Source organism: Pteropus alecto, unplaced genomic scaffold, assembly GCF_000325575.1.
Source record: "Pteropus alecto unplaced genomic scaffold, ASM32557v1 scaffold98, whole genome shotgun sequence".
NCBI lineage: Eukaryota > Metazoa > Chordata > Mammalia > Chiroptera > Pteropodidae > Pteropus > Pteropus alecto.
The window spans coordinates 22,959,492-22,976,036 of NW_006443570.1; the positions used below are offsets into that span (position 1 = coordinate 22,959,492).

At 35.1% G+C, this 16,545-nt stretch overlaps 1 protein-coding gene across 1 annotated transcript in view; it reads left to right on the forward strand.

Annotated features, from left to right (window-relative positions):
• Nucleotides 1-16,545, forward strand: part of PAFAH1B1 (platelet activating factor acetylhydrolase 1b regulatory subunit 1) — a 66,029-nt gene continuing 49,484 nt past the window's right edge. Inside the window, exon 1 of the mRNA XM_006925091.3 lies at nt 1-119. The gene's annotated coding sequence lies outside the window, so the exon portion shown is untranslated. The remainder of the gene's footprint in view (nt 120-16,545) is intronic.

Genomic DNA, 16,545 nt, shown 5'->3' on the forward strand with positions numbered 1-16,545 from the left:
CCCTCCCTCCTTCCCTCCCTCCCTCCTCCCTCCCTTCCCTCTCCCTCTCCCCCTCCCCCGCCGGTGGATGGGAGTGAAGGACGGAAGAGGCCCTGCGGAGGCGGCGGTGCAGCGCTTCGGTAAGGCGGCGAGGGTCTGCGCCCTCCCCTCTGTCTTCTTCACCGCGCTCGGGCGGCTGCGGCCCGGGCCCAGCGGCCTGACGATGTGGCTGCGCCGGTCCCCTCCCTCCCATTCTCCCCTCCCCCTGCCACTGCCTCCTCCTTCTTCTTCTCTCCTTGCTCTCAAAATGGCGGCCGCGACGGCCGTTGAGTGAGAGCCACGAGAGGAGGGGGAACAGGCCAGGGAGGGCGCTGCCCTCGCTCTCCTCCTCCCCGGCCCGGGTTCGGGGGGTGCTAGGCAGCCGCGGCTCCACCCGCGGCCCTCCCTGGGAAGGGATCGCCCTCTTCCCTCGGTGACTTAGCAAGAAAAGTATTCTTGGGTAGGAAGGGCGTGGAGAGTAGGTCGCTCTCTGCTCTTGGGGAAAGGTTCGGCTCTCTTCTCCCCGGCCACCGAAAGCGAGGTCCGCTGTCCCCACCCCGCCCACGGTTGGCGGCTCGGGAACCAGGCTCAGCCCCGCGCCACCTTGGCACCCACAGGCCTTCCAGGCGTTCCGTCCCCCACCTGTCCTTAGGATGGGGTTGACCTGAGGAGGATGACGACCCACCCCTTTCCTGGCCCCCTTGTTTGGTGGTCCAGCCTTTACACCCACTAAGAAGGAGCGGCTGGACCCACAGAACCATCCGCAGCATCCACCCACTAAATCAGGCAGGATATTTTTTTTTTTCCTCTGCCACGGGCTCCTCAAACGGGAGTTGCCTTTTGATGTTGTTAACACCGAGCTTCGAGGCCCTCATCCATTCCCCTTCATCTAATCTCCCTACTCCTTCAGGAAACGCAGTGCTTTCTTCCTTAGCCTCCCAGGTGAGAAATGCCTTTGAGGAGATGGGCAAATTTTAACTCTACCTCTCTAGATAAATGAGTGGAGAGAAGGAGGTTTTCAATATCTGAAATAAGAGAGCAAGGTGCCTTGGCTTTATTTGTTATTCTGCCTTTCCTTCAGTGACTTAGCAAGAAACTCCTTGGGAGGAGGGCAAGGAGATTTTCTTTTGGGGTTAGAATCTGGGACCAATTTATATCAATCTGTTGGTTAAGAAATTGTGCTTTTGAAGAACCAGATTTGCGGTCTCGTTCTCAATGGGCGATGTCATGCCAAGGTTCCCCCCTCCCCCTTTCCTTAAGAAGCAATCGGGAGAGAATAAAGATATTAACTGTTATTCAGACTTCTACTTTAACACACAGTCCTTGAGATTCATAATGTTACAAAGGCTAAACAAAAAAATTTGTGCCAGTTTTGGTAATTCTATTTTGATGGGGAGGTGGATTGTTTTGTGTGAATTTCATTTTGAGGCTGGGGCGGAGGAGCCAGTATTTGGGCCTTTCAGACCAATAATGCCATCTCTCCCCTTTTGCCACAGTAGTATTTGCTTAAGTTTTTTAATTTTAATTTTTTACAGCAGGGCTTGATTGCTGCAGGGTCCAATCTCAATCAGAAAAATTTAGTTCCTGTGTATGTCAGTAGTGATATAATGTTAAATATGTAAAAAGCTTTTACTTAAAAAAATTCTTATTTGGGTCTAAGGCATTAGCTACCTCATGGGGATCTTTTAGGACACAGTTTTGCAAAAATTATTGGCAGTTGCAAATTGCAGTTTTTATTAAAGCAGAAGAGTAATCTGTATTGGGTTATTTCATGTTCTATTATAAATGATCATTGTTTGGATTGTTCAGAAGGGGGGATCTAAAACAATTTTGGAGCTTTTTTTTTAATAGAAGAGAACCCAATTTTTCACAAAATATTTCTGTCTATATTGATTTTGATGGAGCTAGCCTTATTTTGGTACTACCACCACCCCTTTAAAAAAAAAAAAAAGCTAATATTTGTGGATGCTGTGAACAGCCATTGAGCAGGGGAGACTGGGTGGAGTAAGAGAGCAGAAGCTGTGAAATGCTAGATTTAGACTGCCCTTTCATAGCATTTTTCTCTTATGTTTTGTAAGGTTATTTGATGCTAATTGGTGCTACCACAAAGGCATTTTTCTGTAGCAAATCTTAAAATCTTGTAATTTTAGTTTCTACTTTTTTTGCAAGGTGGGAATTTAATGATTGAGGTAAAAACCAATGTCCCTGCTCTAAAGCAGACATTGTCTTTATATATCTGTATATATGTATATACATGCATACATATATATCTGCACACACCTTAACATTTTTTTATTGTTTTAGTCACGTTAAGTGTAAATTAATGAATGTCAGAAATATTTGGCCAGAAATAGTAGAAATGCTGCAAAAATTTAGTAATACTACAGATGTTTTCTTTTAGTTTGCATTAAAGCAGTAAATCTGTGATTTTTTAAAATAATGAACATCAAAGATTAGTAAAAACTGATAAGAATTTGTGTTAAAGGCTCTTTATGTAGACCTTTTCTGTTGTGTTCTTTGAAAAGGGTCCTTTTAAGAGAGTGGGTCACCTTAACGTTTTGTATCAAGCGTTTATGTAAATAGACGTCTTCAAAAGAATGTCAGAATCATGTGGTAAATGTGATTTTGATGAGCCTTTTAACTGTCAGTGTATGTTATAGTTTGCACTTTTGTTATTTTTAATGTAATTAGAAAGTAGAAGGGGTTCATATGGTGACAAATGAGTAAGATTAGGACTGGTAAGTCACTGTTTTATGTCTGACATATTCCCATCCTTAGTATTTGTAGCTATGAAAGTGTACTAAGAACAATTTTTCAGTAGATTATAGATGACTTGAGAGCTTTAATTCCAAATGTGTATCTGTGTGTTTCTGATACATGTGGCAGTATCTTTTGCTTAATTTGGAGATCAATTTAAAAAATTCTTTATGATCCTATACTTATAAAACTTTTTATTTTTTTAGTAGAATTACTTGGTACCTGTTTTTCTAGATAAAGTAACCCTAGAATAAAGATTTGGATCTATTTCTGGAAGAGAAAAGTCAATATTGCAATAATTTTTGGTTTTCTAGCTAGAACATCCATGTTTCATTGTCCGTATTTTGTTTTTTCAATATAAATGTTTCCAGTGTCCTAAATTATATATAAGTATATAATACATAAATATATACAACTACTTTCTGTTTACATGTAGCTCATATTCACAATTTATATTAATAGGCAAGCCATGGAAACTGAAAGTTGTCAGCATTAAGATGGAAATGTCTTAAAAAACAAGCCCAAAGCAAAATCTTAGGGTAATCAGAGTGAATTTTACAGTTCTTCTCATCAAGTCCTAAAGCAGTGAATCATACACTCTTTTGCCAAAGGGACTTGAGGCTTCCTAGGTTTTAAACTGAGCTGGCCATGTCTGCTGTGGTTCTAAAAGATTTTTTTTTTTAATTGCCTTAAGTCTGTTGTTGAACATATTTCATAATGACAACTTTCATGTACGTTTGAAAGAAATAGTTAAGTTTGAAGTGGAAATTCTTTGCTGCAGTTCTATGTCTTCTATAATACAATTAAAATTTTTTTACTTAAAAAAGTCACTAATTAAAATAAAACCAGTGGTATACAATGGAAGTTCTGAAAAGAAAAAGAAAATCTCTTTCTCCTGAAGATGCTTAGCTGTAGAGTGAATCCTACTTACTGAAGGCCAAATGTTTTGGGAAATCTGTACTTTGATGAAGAAAGATGCTGTATTACGTAAGCGGAATAGTTAACTGCAGTGAAGTCTTTTTTTGCATTGTTTTAGCTTTGTTGCTCATTTGGTATGACATTTTGGGCTAGTCATTTAAATGGAACCTTAGTTTAGCTTCTGTGTATAATTTTTAACCTTGCCATGGCAGTTACAGATTTAATTGATATTTGTGAACTGTTTTATACTCATGGGATGCAGGCATCGTAAGTGCTTACTATTTTGATTTATTGTTTTTCTCTTTTAAAGATGGTGGCTTTTGATCTGTACATTTGTCAAGAATAGTTTTGGAAGGGTATCCTCTGATGTTACTGTCATTTAGCATTGTCAAAAACATTTCCTTAGAGCTTTGTAAATATATTTAAAGTACTCATTTTCATTTATTGTGTCAGTTATTTTTTTGAGGTAGGTTAACATTTTTATGGATGAGGGAACTGAAACTTAGAATTTCTTTTCCCAAGGTCACATGTTAGGTTAGTAGCTAGAATGAGGTAAATATTACAGGTACTGAACCACTTAGATATTTCCTTGTATGATCAAGGAAATGTTTCTTTTTCTTTTTACAAAATGGACTTTTTAAAAATGATTATTCTTATGTTTGTTAATTTATTTTCTAAAATGGTGAAAATCAGTGGCATTTATTGCCTGCGTCACTTAAGTTGGCATTTATTAATATATGGTCTTATATTAACTATTTTGCTTTCATGAGGCCTTAGACATTTGACTCCCAGAAAGTGCCTAATACTGCTTTATAGTAGTCTTGATAAGTAAATAAAGACTTGTTGCACGCATACAAGTGGTATACAGGTAGTATTAATAATTAAATTTAATATATTAGTGTAACACATTAAATTAATATTTAAATAAATACATGAAAGTAGTGTTAATAAGTAAACTGTATTTCACTGAATATGGCGTCATGTGAAAGGAAATGTGCTATCCTATAGTTTTTTGTAATAGCTAATTTCCAGTGATCTCTCAGGAATTGAGGTGAAGGAGGAAAAGGTGTTTATACTTCCTTTACAGAGATTTTATGTTGTTGCAGGGAACAGTGTCACATTTCTGGTAGGTACATCAGGGCCACAAAATTCTCAACTATAAGAATTAACCCAACTAGACAAAGTATATTTGCATTTTATAATTATCTGCTCTTCACATTTTATCTGCTCTTGAGCTCTTAGATTTTGACAAGAATTATTGACAATTAAGTAAAGCTGTCAAGAAATTTTTTGAGACTATTTGGTAACAGTGAAATTAAGAATCTGGGAAATTTTTAAGAAATTTAATTTTTGGAGGCATTATCCAAAGTCTTATGTTTATTAAGATTTTGCACATTATTGATTAATTACTTAATCTATGGCAAAGATAGAGGGTGGTTTTATGATACTAGACTTTTATATGCTTAAGGCATATATTTTATCTATTTTTTCATATTTTTATTTTATCAAAAATAAGCTGATTTCAAAAGCAGGGAAGATGTAGATGAGTCAGTTTTAATGATTATTTAGGTTTTTGGTTAACTTATTTTCTAAGGGTGGGGAAAAGCTATGTATTTAGTATTATCAGAGAAAAATAAAGCTGTTGACTCTAGCCATATATGAATATATTAGATTCTAACCCTAACTCCACAATTTATGAGTTATGTACCTTGAGGAGGAGTCTCAGTTTCCTTATCTATAAATGGATAATGTTGACAGTATCTAACTCATAGGGTAGTTACTACTATTGAATGATAAAAAGCCTGCAAATCCTTCAATAAATGTTTTTTGTTGTTAGAGACTTTTTGAAATGAAGAGTTTAATATATAGTTTAAGCAGTCATTAATATATTAATAAAGTTCTTATAGCTTTAAGTATATTTCTTAAGAATTAGTACAGAGATTCTTTTCTTTTGGTATCCATTATGTGTATCTGAAACGAGTGATGGCTTCAGAGCTACTTAGTAGGCAAGAAGTGCTATGTAAATCAATGCCAAATGAAAAAATTGTTTTTTTTAATAGAAAAAATACACTGCAAATAAGCATTTTATTTGAACTGAAAAATACAATTTACATCTTTAATAATCAGAAAATCTTTGCTTATACTTTCAAATATTAATAATTTAATCACATTTTTTCTTTTTATTATTAAACTTCATTTTGGAATAATTTCACATTTACAGACAAGTTCTAAAGATAGTGCAGAGTTCTTACCTGATTTTCCCCATTGTTAACATCTTACATTTCTGTGGAACATTTGTCAGTCTTGGTATTTACTATTAGATAAACTGTAGATTTTATTTGATTTCACTAGTTTTTCCATTAATATCCTTTTTCTATTCCAGATCCATTCCAGGGTATCACATTGCATTTGTTTATGTCTTTCCAGTCTCTTCTAGTCTGTGACAGTTTCTGTTGTCTTTCCTTGTTTTTCATTACCTTAACAGTCTTGAGTAGTATGGTCAGGTATCTTGTAAAATGTCCCCTAAACTGGGTTTGTCTGCCTTTTTTTTTTTAATGATTGGATTGGGGTTATGGTTTTTTGGAAAAAAATACCACAGAGGTGCAGTGCACTTGTCAAAACATCTACACGATACCCACACAACACCACTGATGATGTTAAACTTCGTCACTTGGTTAATATAGTGTGTGCCAGTTTTCTCTACCATAAAGTTATTATTTTCTTTTCTCCTACTTTATCCTTTAAAGTGAGTCAAATCCATGTTCCGGAACAGGGAGCGTTTACATATATTATTTGGAATTCTTCTGAAAGGCAGACTCATCTCCTCTCCATTTATTAAAACAAGTTACATCTTAATATCAGAAAAATTTCACTTAAAATTTTAAATATTAATTTAACCACATTTTCTAGTTAAAATTTTTAATAATAGTTTGGAGAATAAAGATCGAAGAATGTCTTTGAAGAACCTTTAAGTGAATTATATATCCCTCTAGAAATTACTCTGTGTAGAGTTTAGTGTTGAGATTTTAGAGAAGAGCTCCCCATTTGGGGGCTTATTAGAGGGAGACTGCTGTTATCTGAGAAGCAAAGTAAATAGGGTATTTTACTCATTGGTTCTATGCTAGTGTTTGATGCACCTTGTTCTTCCTTTTTCTTCTAAATAATTTTAAGTACTAGCAGAAAACAAAATATTTTGATTGATTAGACTTATTTTAAAAATAGAACTGGTAGATCCATGTCCTGAAAGATACTTGTTTTACATTAAGGTGAATATAAGATTCGAGAGCAAGAAAATTGAGAATTGTAGTTATTACAGTTGTTCTTGCAATTGTTTTTATTATCTTGCCCTTCCATCGTAACACTTGTATAGAGACTCATTGGGTTTCTGTTTTTTAAAAAATTATCCAATGCCATTACATATTTTTTTCCCTAAATTTTCTTTGATTTTTGTCCAGCAAACATTTATTTAGCTATATTATATCCCAAGTATTGAGGATACAATAAGATTGTCAGATCCTGCCCTCAAAGATTAAAGTTTGTAAACACATTTAATATGCAAAGGTAGCATAACAGTTTTATAATCAAAATATGTACTTGGTGAGATAAGGGCCCACAATTTTCAAGAAAGTCTTCAAAAGGATGCTGGTCGAACATTTTTAAGAAATCTTGTCACATTGGGGTTGCAGGCAGAGGAAGTAATTTGTGCTCTGGTTGGTGAGGGAAGTAAGTTCTGTGTAGTTCATTGTGGGTGGAGTGATGGGTGAATATAGAGGAGTGAGTATGTTAACCTTGATCTGGCCTGCAAAACAGGGTGGTGAGTGGGCCATCTTCATCAGATGTAGATTTTTACCTGTTAAAAATATGAATTTCCAGGCTCCATGTTAAACTTATGCAGTACAAATTCCATAGGGAGCACCCGGGATATCTGCATTTTTAATAAGCTCCCTAGTTGTTTTTGAGAACCACTGCTTTTGCCCTTTTGAGGTGCCAGTGGAGGATTTTAAGTCATGATAAGTGACATCATTAGATTTCCCTTTCAGAAGGGCGCTGTTAGCATTGTGGAATGCTACAGTGGAGTGGATGGAGGCAGATAGACCTGTGAGATTATTTAAGTAGCAGCACAGGTTGAAAGAATGGATTTGAGAGAGATTCAATGTGTATAAAATTAGTAACCAGTAGGGTGTGAGGAGTGAGGAAAGTGAGGAATTGAGTTTTTGTTTGTTTTGTTTTTTTGTTTGGGCTGTCAAGTGGAGGTGGGTGTTATGAAGGAACAAGAGTTGTAGAAGCACCAAAGTTGGGAAAATTTTTATGGTTATTGTTTGTGTGTGTTCTAACAGGATAACCATTAGGTATATTGGAGACTTGAGTTCTAAAACGTTTTGTGTTTTATATGTCTACAAGTGTAATAAATAATAGAAAATTTTTGTTTCTTGTTGCTCTCTAGCCTTGTGAGGCATTAAATAATTTATTCTTTTATTAGACTGTATTCAGTCCACTCCATTGTAGAAGCTGTGCTGAGGTACTAGAAGGTGCTCTAGACAGAGGACAGAGACATTAGGAAGTAAAATATTAAAGGTCATGAAGTGGGGAGAGGGAAGACATGTATTACAAGGTGCTTCATGTTACTGGAATGTGAGCAAAGTGGGGCTTGATTGGAAATGAGACTTGAAATGTGGACAGGGACCAGATACTAATAAAAAATTTTACAAATTGTGTTAAAGCATGTGGATTTTAGGACATAGGGAGGCAGCAGTCTCTAGTGATTAAGAGCCCTGACTATAGAGCCCAGATGCCTGGGTTCAACTTCCAGCTCTGCTGCTTACATAGCTGTCTTATATACTTTTACATATATATACACAGTTGACCCTTGAACATCATGAGTTTGAACTGCATGGGTCCACGTGGGTTTTTTCCAATAAATGTACAGTTAGCTCTACATAACCCTGCGTTTTGCATCCAATGTTGGAAATCAGTCGGTGGGGAGGGCTGACTGTATGTGTTGGTCTACACTATTTTATATAAGGGACTTGAACATCGCAGATTTTGGTATCCATGGTGGGGTGGAGGAGGAGTCTGGAACCAGTCCCCTGCAGCTACCAAGGAACAACTGTAGTTGAGCTTTGGGGGAGTCAAAAATTATATGCAGATTTTTTGACTGTGTTGGAGGGGTCAGCACCCCAACCCTGTGTTTTTCAAGAGTCAGCTGTATACATACCACATATAAAGGCTAGCTACTTAAATTCTCACAGGTAGTTGTGAGGAGTAAATGAACATGTTTGTAAAACACTTAAAGCAATGACTAGCATACAGTAAGTCCTATATAAATATTTGTTAACTTTTAAAAAATAGCCAATGAAAGGTTGTAATATGGTCAGATTGTATTTTAAATAGATGACTCGGGGGGCTGTGTAGAGAGGTAGATGTTAACACGCCAAGACTGGATTTAGGGAGACCTATTGAAATTAGTCCAGGTGAGAGATCATGGTGTAAACTGGTAGTAGTGGTAAGAATAGACAGAGGAGAATAATTAATTAAGTACTTTTTGGACCTTAGATGTATTCACTAGGGATATTTGAGGCATTTGGGGCATATTGTGATGCTTCTGTAAAAATGAGAACAGCTTGAGATAGTTTTTAATTTCTCTAAATTTATAGGCCTTTGCTATTTTTCTCAGTTTGTGGAGATAAATTTCTCTTTAAGGATATACTATTATGCAGAAAACTCTGTTTATATCAAGTTCAAAGAGCCAGAAAGTTTGAATAATTCTATTATGTTGTTTTTATATCTTTATGTTGAGATTTGTAATTATAAAGACACCATGGTAATACTGTAAAAATTTGAAGTGACTGCTGAATCATTAAAAACATTAAAAGTTGTTAAAAACTGTTATATCCATTGTTTTTCACTGTTCATCTATGATAAACTTTGATAGCCAGAATATTTCATCATATTCATGCCTTGAATAAATCTTAGGTCCCCCCATTTCTAGATTTGTCTGATTTTAAGATTTTTTGTCATTCGGTTTTATCAAAAAGGGAAAAACTTGACTGAAATTAGAACTTTCTTGAATTTGACTTTTCTCTAGATTTTTAATGAAATAATTAAATGGATAGGCAATTCAGTGTCCTTAGGTAATTTAAATCTAGGTCCTGGATTAGAATAGTGTACATGGTATATAAAAACTGTCTCTTAGGCTATTGTTGCAAGGCCTATCAAATCTCCCCACTAAAGACAGTTGATGAATGAATGATTGGAATGGACAAGGAGAAGGTCATTTTAGGTAGAGGGAACAGCAACATGCACAGGTACAAAAGCATGAAAAACTATTATTTATGTGTATGCTGGGAAATAGTTTAGCAGAGATGGTTGTAGGGTTTATATATGGCTATGAACCAGGAAAGGTACATATGACAGGTGGATAGAATTTGTAAATTATATTCTTTATAGTTTTATAGGTGATTTGGAAGTCAGCAAACAAATTCAAGCAAAGGCAAGCATTATGATTAGATGTGTATTTTAGATAGTTTTGTAGTGCCAGTGAGTAATACCGATTGGAGTTTGAAAGTCACTAGGCACGTTTTTTTCAGGAAAGAATGATTGGTGCTTGAAATGAGGCGGTATCAGTGAAGATTGTTGACTGGAGAAACATTTAAGAGTTAGAATTGTGAATGAGTAGTGTGATAGGGAGAGGGAAATATTAGAAGACATCTCAGATTTATAGCCTGGGTGACTGGGTGTTATTAGCCATAGTAAAGAATAAGAAGAGCCTTATACCTATCACTGTTTACCATTCCCTGCCTTCTCTTTTCCTCTGTGTATCCTCTGGCCCATGTATCCTTTGCATCTGCATACTAGATTCTCCTTTTTCAGGCAACCTTCTCTAAGTTTTTTCACCTGAAAGAAATTTGCTTTTTCTTTGAATTCATAATCTTACTTTTTCTCTTATGTAGCTTATATAAAATTTTGTCTGATTAATAGAATGAGTTATTGCATTTAGAGAGGCTAAAACAGTACCTAATACATAGTAAATAGTAAATGTTGGTTGTCGTGGTTATAGTGATGAGAATTAAGATGAATTGGATAATAATAGTAATAGGGCAGTCTACCTTTACTTTCTGTGTTCTTGTGATGGCAAAACTGATTTGTCTCTGTCTTCGGACACTAGGAAAGCAGCCTTTTACTTTGCTTATGTAAGTGCAAAAAGTTAACCATGCTGTATCATCATCTTCAAAGTGAAATTGTCTTTATATGTCTTCACTATTCCTGAGCTCTGTTGAAGGAAGTAAAATAGTAGAGAAGACCTTAACACTGATTGTGTCATTAAGCTTCACACCACTGTTTGAGGTAGGTGGTAGTATTACCCTTTTACAAATGGGCAAATAGGCTTAGAAAGTTTGAAAATTTGCCCAAGGTCACATAGTTTGTAGGTGGCCAAGTTAATAGTTGAATCTCCACTGTTTGACTTCAGAATTTTGCACAATAGGACCTCAGGAGTGTAGGATTTATTCCTTTAGTGCTTACATATCATTTACATATTCATTTTGCTATCAGAGGGCCTATCATGGGACCTATACTCAGAAAAGCGCTTTTTGTTTTTTCTTTTAAATTTTACTTTACGTATTTACTTACAGTTTATTTTTATTATGGAATATGTCAAACATGCAGGGAAATATCCTGCAGTAACATAATGGAATAATCTACATAGCTACTACAAGAATTAACATGTTAAGATTTTGTCATATTTGCTTTAGAGTTTTTTTAAGACAGTTATTACAGTTGATGTCCTTTTCTCTCTCTTTCCAATCTCATTCTCTCCCTCCCTCTTCCCAGTGGTAAAGTTCCTCTTAAAGTTTGTATGTATCCTTTTGTTCTGTTTTTATCCTTTTTTACTATACATGTGTAGGCATAAACAATGTATCACCTAAGAATTTACATGAATGTTATACTGTATATTATTCTACAGCTTGTTTTTTTTTACCTAACAATGTTTTCTAGATGTATTATTGATATGTGTAGATCTAAACTTTGTGTTGTATAGTTTCTTATATATGGTTATTATACTGTAGTTGAAATATATGTTGCAGAAATGGGCATTTAAGTTTTTTCCACATTTTACTATCACAGACAGTGCTGCAGTAAATATGAGAGAGAGGGTATTTGCAGAAAAGATGATAAAATTGGTTTTTTATTTGTTTCTGTATTGTAGGGTTTATCCTAAGGTTAATTAAATATTCTTCAGTAATTTTTATGCTTTGCATTGAATAAATAGAACGGATAATATTGTTGGCATCAATTTTAGACCATAAATTAAGTCTCTTCAACTATTCAAAAACTTATACATATTTTTTCAGTACTGAGCCAGGGGTTGCATACTGATGGCCTGCAGGCCAAACTAAATCTGTAAGTGCATTTCTCTTGGCCTTGTATAGTTAAAAAGATTTGAGTCAAAATTTAAAATTTAGCAATTTTGCCTAAAGTCTCTATTTTTGGATTAGCCTGAAAAATTAGAAGCTCTGGCAACAGCAAGGCCCTCATTTTCCCATGGCAACTGTTGATCTAAGCTGAGTCACAGCTACCCTCCTTTAGATGGTCATAAGCTCTCCAATGAAACAAATTCCTATCACTCCCTATCACTGTTTATTATTGTCCATGCACTGTTGTTTATAGTGAAGAAATATTTCTCTCTTGATGTTTCTATAAAATATAGGGGGAAAGTATAGTTGAACAACTATAGTATTCAAGAAAAGTAAAATAGCATATTTCTCTTGAAATGAAGAATATTGTATAGTTAATATGCAAACAAAATGAATCTTGTATGAAAAGATTACAGCCTTTACTGCTTTGCTCAATTCTATTACCTGCATTCTCTGTAGACATGAGTTTGTGATCTCTGGATTTTTGTGCAAGTTGATGCGAGGGCTGCCTCATAGTGCAGTTGAAGATTAAAAGGATAGGCAGAGAGATTTTGTGAGTCATGAAGGTCTGTGCAGATGCCAAGATATTTACCTGTTCTTTTAGCTGTTATATACATTCTTGTTCCAGAAAGGTTTTAAGCAGAGGAGTCAAAGGGATGTAATCTCTTCATCCTATTTTTCAGCACTGTATTATCTAGAGACTACAAATGAATGGTCCAGGATTTGGATGGTAAACAGATTTTGTCTGCTCAGTGATTTTGTTTTTAATTGAATCTCCTTAAAAATCCCAGTTCTACAACTGTTGTTTTATTTCTAGCTGTTTCACACTTTTACTTGCCTAATTAGTCTCTATTTGATTTATAACTCTTTAAGGCAATTGATAAGGATGTATAAACTACAAAATACCACAGATTAAAAGTGAAGAGAAAGAAGAAACAAAAAGGATCAGGCTAAAATGGAATCAGAATCTAGGCCGAGAAGATATATCACAATAATTTTGCTTCAGGCAGAGTACAGATTTGACTTTGAGCTTCCTATGAGTTAGCAGGAAGAAAAAAACCTGTTAGGTTATTTTTCACAGTGTTCTTAAGTTAAAAATATCTGTTAGTTCATAAAGACTAACCACTTGGCACTTAACCATATCTCATAGGGGTCCTCATAATGAGGATTATGTGTAATTTTCATTACCTTCATCAACATCTCTAAGGTAGATGGATATCTAGTATTTAACAACACTCAATATGGGAAGACCAACCACATCATGTGAGAGTCAGTCTGAAAGAGTAGGCAGATTGATCTTCAATGTCTGGTTAGCGAGTATAGTTTTCCTTCAACCCAGTGTTTGATGTATATTGAGATTAAGCTCCTTCACAGGTACCTAAAGTACAGATGTTCCATACATCAAATACAGACACCATTCATATATAGGACTTAAATGTTTTTGTGAAAACCTAGTTTTACCCAAATAGAATTTGTGAAAGTGCTTGTAGGTTAAGATTCTTCTTAGAAAATAATTTTGAATCTGCTACATCCCTGTTGTCTTGTTTGAAACTAAACAGCAGTATTCTTCCAGAGTATCCAAAATCATTAAGAAATATATTTAAAGAAAAAAGGAGCCACTACACAATCCTATTTTATGCTTCTGGAAATTAATTATTTCAGTAGAAGACCTTTCCTATGGATCAGGACTCCTGGTAGTTTTCAGCATAGATTAAATGTAGGGAGGTACTGTTTTTGTCTGTAATAGATATGGTCTCTACCCTGAAGAAACATAATAATATGTGGCTCTGCCTCTTCTTCCTTTACATGTGCTCAAGACTCCCCTTTATTTAAAAAGATTTTTTTCCCTTCAACCCTACTGGAACTTAGTTCTTTACCTTGTTACCTTCATTGCTGAATCTCTTGAATTCAGAGTTGAAATCACTCTCGTTTTCTTACTGATGTCTGCTCTTTGTATTTCTCAGTTTGCCATTTTAGCCTCATCTTTTCAGCAATACTATATATTTTTTAGCTGCTTAAAATAATTTTGCATTTAGTTATTTTGTTGTCATGTTAATATTCAACATATTACTTTCCCTTTCTCCAAGACCTGCCTCAAAAAACTGCCGATCGTTTCCATTTTGTTTAGTCTTTCAGTTTAAAAAGCTGACTTGGTCAGTCCTCAGCTCATGTTACATTCTCTTTGTCACCTTTTTTCCAGTACATACCCTCTCACCTCACTCTAACTAAATTGTACATTCCCTTAGGGGTGGATTCCTTTTTTTTCATCTTAATTATTCTAAAACCTCACAGCACAGAGCCTAGCATAATAGTCATGAATGAATAAAAGGATATGTATAGCTCACATCTTCAACTATACTGTAAGTTTCTTATGCACAGGGGCTATCTTAACATTGCTTTTATGTCACATGTAGCTTTCCATAGATGAGGCACATAGGTTAACTATGTGCCGAGATATATAGAACACAGATACATGTTATTTGCTTTGACTACTGGGTACCTGGTACATCCTCAGAAAATAAATAATTGGCCCTAAGAATATAGTTATTTCTCAGTTATTTGTTTCAGTGGAGGCATACATTGGTGTGGATAATAGTAAACTAGAAATCAGTTCAATTGAGACACTGCAGGTTTTCCAGTTGGGTTGTCATAATTCCTGGGCAGTTGTCTTTGGATGTAAACAAGGGATCTGCCTTTAGGACCACAATCATATCCTGGAGAAGGCCATCTTCAAGAGAAGTAGTAAACTGTGTCAAAAAAAAGTTTACTTTTGCATAATTGCAGTTTGACCATAAAACTTTTTTTCCCAAATCATTCCCATTGCTTTTATCCTAGTTCAGGCCTCTGTCATCTACTTCCAGCCTTCCCTTGCTTTAATACTTCCTAAACATTATCTCTAAAACAATCACCATGAGATAACCAATTTTCAAATATTGCTCCCTTTCTTAAGAATCACAGTGATTTCTTCATTATCATAATTCATTACGGCATTAGTATTTACCATATCTTGTGCTTAAAAAAAATTCACATAGAACAGTATGTCTTCTTACTATTTATATGTTTGGAAATATTAGCAAGCTTTTTTCTTTTATGGCAATGGGTTTTTTTGTGACTTAGTTTTGACTTTAGAACAGATCTACAGGGCTGTTGTAGCTGTTTGTCTAATTGTCACTTGAAAATGTAGCATTAGTAAGCAGAAGCCAGAGAGTAATATAATATACATGTTGGCAGGTCAAGAGGTTTTTAATTTTTAAAGTTTCAGTATAAAGGTTAGACAGCCACTTGATTTTCTACAGGATTTTAAAATTGGTGTACTTTCTTTGATCTATGTTAATTAGTGTTCAATCTTTAAAGAGAAAAAATTACATTAAAAGCAGCCCCAAGCAACTGGGCTTTGATGTTTGCCTGTATTTCAGAATTTGATTTTTTAGTATTTTAAAAAGGGATGAGAATAAAGTGATACAGTACATCTTTAGTTCTGAGAACATAATACATTTTTATCTTAATTTTACTATAATGCCTAGTCATTTAGAAACACTAGATACCTACTGTGCGTTAATTACTGTGATATTTGGTAGAGATACAACAAGGGATAAAAGTGTCAAGGTTGCAGCTTTGGTGGAGTATTGTTGAGATACCATCGAGGCAGATAATTACAATGTAGTATGAGAAGTGTTAAATATGTGTATGTACAAAGAACTATGAAATTATAGAGGAGGGAGTTACTCTGCTTAATGTTTTTGGTCAAAACTATGTAAATAAACCCAAGTTCTGCTATTTATGCTAACTGCTGAGAACTTTGCTAATGCTGTTTAAATACCACTGATAAATATTAGGTTCCTGTGTAATTGCCATTATTGGCAATTTTATATGGTTTAACTCTAATGGCTTTTCGATATGACAATTAAAACAAGAAAATAAAACATGATTACTGTCTTTTTTCAATACTGTATTACGGTTGTTGGATAATTGATATTTTATTAAAATAAAGCTTTGAATATTGAATAAATGTGCCATTTTTGGAAAACATTTTTTTAAGTTCAGCTTGGTTTCTTTTTAAAAAGATAATATATATGAACGAATTTTATTAACCACAAATTGCTCTGCAGTTATAACTTGTAATTGTCTGTAACTGGATATACAGTTACTTATAAAGTCTTACTTTTGAAGTTTGATTCCCTTATTAGACATTTGTTGAGGGCCAGACACTATGCCTGGTACTAGAGGCAAATACAGTCCAGTGTTCGCTCCTAAGGAGGTCAGTCTGGTACTAGAGGTAGCATATATATAGTTAAAAAAAATGAGGGAGGCAATCAGTGACTAGAGTCAGTGATTTTTCAAATTTATCTTAGCAGTGGAAACTTTTACCTACAAAACTTTTATGTAGAAACCCAATATATTAACAAATAAAAAGGGAATCCTGCCTGCTTGGCCTCCT